Source organism: Sorghum bicolor, chromosome 2 (assembly GCF_000003195.3).
Source record: "Sorghum bicolor cultivar BTx623 chromosome 2, Sorghum_bicolor_NCBIv3, whole genome shotgun sequence".
NCBI lineage: Eukaryota > Viridiplantae > Streptophyta > Magnoliopsida > Poales > Poaceae > Sorghum > Sorghum bicolor.
In genome coordinates, this window is record NC_012871.2 from 52,256,274 (window position 1) to 52,262,415 (window position 6,142).

At 46.6% G+C, this 6,142-nt stretch overlaps 1 long non-coding RNA gene across 1 annotated transcript; it reads left to right on the forward strand.

Annotated features, from left to right (window-relative positions):
- On the forward strand, positions 3,188-3,696 carry LOC8065477. The gene is made up of 3 exons (XR_002449743.1): positions 3,188-3,210; positions 3,297-3,491; positions 3,584-3,696. It is a non-coding gene; the product is annotated as an uncharacterized LOC8065477 (long non-coding RNA).

The following is a 6,142-nucleotide window of genomic DNA, read 5'->3' on the forward strand; positions in this document are numbered from 1 at the left end:
ATTAGTTAGTAAAGTAGTATTACTTAGTTAGTTAGTTATGTAGTAATTTGTTTTACCGTATTGCTCGGTTAGTTAATTATCGGATGTCTGGGCATTTTTGTAGATGGATTACGGTGTAAGAGTTTTTTACGGAGGAAGTGTTAGGAGAGAGGATTGTCAGTTTGAGGATATGTCTGAGGATTTGGAATGGTTTGATGGTCCCCCTAGTTTCAGTGATCTATGTGAGCGTTTGAGTTTGAAGTTTGGCGATGGTTTCACACTAAAGGGTAGGTTTGATGTTGGAAAGAATAGGGCACACTATGTGATGATGGACCTGTGCAACCAAGCTGAGTGGTCCCGATACAATAGGGTCATCCAAGGTTCGAATGTGGGCATGGCTGAGTTGGTGTTGGAAACTGTTGAGAATGAGGAGGCGTCCTTCGACGACGGTGGTGATTGTGGTGTGCAGGTCCAACAAACTATGGAGAGTATGGACTTGGATGGTAATTGGACGCAGGAGCGGGTTCAATCTCCTCCAGTTGGTCAAATAAGAAATGATTTTGATGTAGACGAGTTTGAACATGAGGAGAATGAGGCGGCAGAGGATGAAATGATTGGTGATGATGTTTGCTCTGATTCTGAAGAATTAAAAAATGAGGAAGCAGGTTCACCTGGCATGTGTGCACCGGTTCGTGGCATGCCCTCAGGAGTTCCGCTTGAGGTACTTCATGCAACGCAGACTCAGGGCAATTTAGCCACAGGGTATCCAGATGATGTAGAGGAATATGAAGGATGGGGTCGGGTTAGAGAGGCACAACCTTACGTTGCACCACCCTCTTATACATCGGCAGAGCTTACACAGCTGAGGGAGGCTGGCTTGCCCTTTACCGGTGTTCCAAATTATATGGATGTCAGCATGTCGCATATGGCAGTTTGTGACACGGGTTTGCAGATTTGTAAGGAATCATTGTACAACCATGAAAATTTAATACTCAGGAAGGGAATGCTTTTCAATACGATGTCTGAGATGAAGTTGTTCCTTCAGGACTATGCTGTGTATCATCATAGACCGTACACGGTTCGTCATTCCGACAAGGAGGTAAAATTTCAAATAGTATGCAAGGCAGGGTTTCCGTGCACGTGGAAGTTGAATGCACGGAAACGGTCGAGTGATGGGAAGTGGAAGGTAACTTCAGTAGAGCAGCCGCACAGATGCCAGACTAACAAGGGCAAACGGTACCATCCCCAGTTGACGGCTCGGTACCTTGCTCGCCGTATATTGGGTCTTGTAGATGCGGACAACGACGTATCGGTGTCTTTCTTGCTGGAGACCATAGCCACTTTTGTTGGGTATGAGGTAACATATGGAAAGGCATGGCAGGCAAAGCAAATTGCCCTGGCAATTCGGTGGGGTAATTGGGAGGAAGCCTATAACAGGGTTCCACGCATTTTGTGTGCAATGCAACACTTCAACCCTGGCATGAGATGGTTCATATACACAGGAGGGTTTTATCTTCAGAACCCGTTGAGGCATATTCTGTACCGTGTGTTCTGGTATTTTGATCAGTGTAAGCATGCATTTCAGTATTTCCGGCCAGTTGTTCTAGTTGATGGCACATTCCTCACCGGCAAATACAGAGGTACATTGATGATGGTTGCTGCTGTAGACCCTGAGAATCAAATTGTGCCACTGGCTTTTGCTTTGGCAGAGGGGGAGAACAATGATTCGTGGTCATGGTTCATGCGTCTGCTCCGTCTTCACGTCCTTGGTCCTTCTTGCACCATTTGTTTGATATCGGACCGTCACATTGGAATTCTTAATGCTGCCGGTGAACACATTGATGGGCACCCACCCCTAGTGCACCGTTGGTGCATGAGGCATTTTGCCGCTAATTTCTGGCGCCGTCAACGGAAGAAGGAGGTGGCAGACAAGTTAAAGGAACTTTGTAATAAACGTACGGAACACGAGTTTAAGGAGACAATGGCGGAACTACAGAAGATGATGAACCGAGCGGGCAAGGCATGGTTAGATCAGCAGATGGAAAATAAAGCGAAGTGGGCATTAGCATATGATGAGGGTGGGTTTCGGTATGGCATAATGACAACAAACTCCTCTGAGTCTTTCAATCGTGTGTTCAAAGGCGTTCGATCTCTACCAGTGTCCGGTATTGTTGAGTTCTCTTTTAAGAAGTGCAATGAATATTTTGTTACGCGGTATGGCCTAGCCCTGAGGAATGAAGAGGAGCTTGGAAGATGGGGGAAGGCTGCACACGAATATTTGCAGGAGGCTGAGGAGTTGTCCAAGCAACAGGTTGGCGAGGCCTATGGACGAGATAGACTTGTTTTTAGCGTACGAGCTAGAGGGGGCACAAACCTTGGCGGCGAACGATTTGGTGGGCGAACGTACCGTGTGGATCTTCAAAAAGTAGAATGCAGTTGCAACGTACCTCAGATCATGCATGCCCCTTGCTCACACATGATTACGTCTTGTCGGCTTAGAGGTTTTGACCATACAGTTGAACCATACATGTCACCCTTGTATCTCCGTGCCAACACCCTAAATGTTTGGGAGAAGAGCTTCGAGCCGTACCTTGACGAGTCGCAGTGGCCTCCATATTATGGTGAGGACTACGTGCCTTATCCGGACCTAAGAAAGGTAGGGAAGGGAAGGAGGAAGAAGAAGCGACTGAAAGGCGATATGGACAATATGAAAGGTTATGGCGATGACATGTATGGTGGCGGTGACTTCAACGAAGAACGTGCGCAGAACCTATGCAGCATTTGCAAGAAACCTGGTCATAACGCTAGATTTCATAGGAGGGGTAGACAAGAGGTTGTTTATTAATCTTTGTGCTTATCAAAATTCTTAGTAAACATGCATTTATGTTATTTGTCGTCAAATTTACTTGCTTTGTCTTATTACTAATGCTATTAATTGTACTAATGTTTTTTCTTTCATTGTTGAAATAGGCGGGCTACGATGGCGGCGCGGGCACCTCATCCCCGCTTTAGCCTCATTGAGGCGGACTACGACAAGGACCACCGGGCCAAGGCCTTGTCGGAGCAGCAGAGGCCGTTGTGTGTGCTTCGTGGTCGCACGCACCACGTACACAGCTGGAACGAGCGATACACGCCGTACATTCGTCGTGTAGGCTTTCTTGAGATCGTCCGGGTCTACAACAGTGGACTTCCCACTCTAGACCCTGTAGTTCTTACTGCTTTTGTTGATAGGTAACATAACATTTTACATTACTTTAATTTGTTTGTTAAATATGTGCCCTCAAATAATTGATATACACAACATTATAATGATGCAGGTGGAGACCAGAGACGCACACCTTCCACACACCTTGTGGAGAAATGACTATCACATTGCAGGATGTGAAGATGATATTGTGTTTGAGTTTGTCTGGTCATCCGGTGACTGGGGTCGTCGATGAGTCTACTTGGCTAGACTTGGTACAGGAGTTTTGTGGCAGGCGGCCATCAGATGCTGAAGTTAAAGGCACCAAGTAAGTTCATATTTGAGTCCCATTGAAATTACTAATACAACCGTTTTAGATACATCCATATTTATACAATATTGGTTTACAGGTAATTGCAGGAAGACCTCAGGAGTCTCGACGTCTTGGATTACGCAGAACTTTGGTGCAGGACCACCGCCTGATGCTCCAGATCATGAGGTGGAGATGTATGCAAAGGTGTGGTTGTGGCACTTCTTGGGGAGTTTCTTGTTCCCTGATTCCTCAGGAGACAGCATCAGCTGGATTTTCCTGAGGATCCTTATGCGGCCGCTGGAGAACATTGCCGGCTACAGTTGGGGTACCGCGGTGCTTGCATGGACATACCGTCAGCTTTGCCAGGCCTGTCATCGCCAGTCTTCGAATGGAAACCTAGGTGGCTGCTCATATCTACTTCAGGTTTGGATTTGGGAGCGTTTTCCAGTTGGAAGGCCCACTAAACCTCCGGGTTTGCCTGTAAGTGCATTTGCTATTTCGATTTGTTCATAACACTTAAGGCATTTGTGACATTATGTTTGTGTTAATTGCAGGTATGGGTGCATGAAGATGTTGGACCCACCGCCCTTTTTCTCTGGACAGATGCTAAGGTAGTCAGGGGCGAAGCAGACAGGAGGTACAGGCAGTACACTGACGAGCTAGACGTGTTGACACACAACTACGTAAGTTCAATTCACTTTTAGTACTAAATGCACTATTAATGCGTTTTATTTTGAAATACTAAAAATAAGTTTACAAATTTTGCAGGTCACATGGTCACCGTGGTCTCGGTGGGAGCTAGAGGGGTATCTTAGTCCACGCTGCGAGGAGGAGGATAGCGATTGGCTTTACGATGGCCCACTCATCTTCTTCCACGTGGTCGAGATGCACTACCCTTGCAGGGTTTACAGACAGTTCGGGAGGCTGCAGGGGATTCCACCGCTGTATTCCACAAACGATGAGCTGCATAGGTATGATGGCACTTTGTTTGTTTCCATTAACTGGCTCGTTGCTAATGCAATATATTTTTGCAGGATTGATCGTAGGTTTCGGTCCACGCAAAAGGATTGGGCGGTCAGGCACGATGCACATTTTCAGACTTGGTATCACAGGCAGGTTTCCCTCGTCAACTCACTACCACCGCACGACCCGGCCAGATGGATGGAGTACCTACAGTGGCTGCACCGGAGTACGAGGACTCATATCATGGTCCCGTACACCAACACCCCTGCAGATGAGGGTGGTGAGGATGACATCGCTGATGCGTTCGACGAGGCGCAAAGGGTTGACAAACAGGTTCTTAGGGCCCCCTTAAATAGATATGTGGTAAGTACCTTGGACTTTCATGTATTATTTGATGTTTATGGCACAACAGTTGTCCAAATGATCGAGTTAATGTTGTGTGTGATGTTGTAGTCACAACAGTTGTCTAACTACTCCGAGGAAGCTAGTAGGCAACTCTTCCGGAGTAGAGACGACAAGAGCAACCCTCTTCGCAGCTTTGTGAAGGTACTTTCGATAAAATAATTCATTATTACAAAGCAATTACAACTAAATAATACATGTTGTCATTTTAACCTGCAGAAAATCAAAAAGGGCTGCAAGAAGTTAGCGGCTAAGCTGAGCTGTGCAGACACGACATATGAGCCTCCGTTGCACCCCATGTTGTCTAGGAGCCAGACGGCCTCGATGTCCACCAGAGCTACTTCGGCTAGGGCCGCTTCCTCCTCTGTACGTACTCCGCAGTACACAGGGAAGGGTCCAGCGGACGTGGACGATGACGACGAGGCCCTTCAGTACTCCACGACTAGTGGCGACGACGACGACGACGAGTTACAGTGGGAGTTCACCGGTCACGAGGAGATGGGTACCTCACAGCTAGGCGGTGCTCCTATTGGTACACAGGGGGTGGAGTACACACCGGAGGAGTACACACAGGGGGTGGAGTACACACAGGAGGAGTACAGACACGTCGAGCACCAGGTGCCTATACTGTGCTTTTACTTTTCTATATTTCCATGATTCAAAATTTAAAATTACTCATTAGGGTACTTGTTTGCAGGGTACTTCGTCGACACAGGAGATGGACCGTGTCCATAGGCGGCAGCGAGAGAGGCAGCGGCGAGACCGCACGGATGTGGGGTGGACTAGCAACGTGGTGCCTACCAATCCTAGGAGGCGACGGAAGCCACGAAACCGCTACACCCCTGGCGATGATTAGATTAGACATGTTTAGCAGTTGGGACTTGTCATGTAGTACCTGTGACATATTGTTATTTCCAGCACGTTGGTAACTGTGACATATTTCTAGATATTTGATGTACCTTTTTTAAGCATTAGTGAGAATTATTTAAGTTGTTCGTTCTAAAGTATCTTTGGTATTTACGTAAAAATCTCACTCTTGCCAAACCAGCTGCGAACCAGGACAATCGGTTAACAAAAACCGAACAAAGACAGTGCAGCAAAGGTTTTGGCCAATTTCTGGCTACCCAGCCATGGCGGGGTAGCCAGAAATTGGCCAAAACCCCATGTACCTTTCATGGCACTATTCAAAGTGACTTCCTCTATTGCTTTTTAAATATTACACAAAAAAATAGCTAGTAAACATGCAAGAAACAAAACTTTTAAATGTTATATTAGTTAAACATATTAGAAAATCTTTTTAA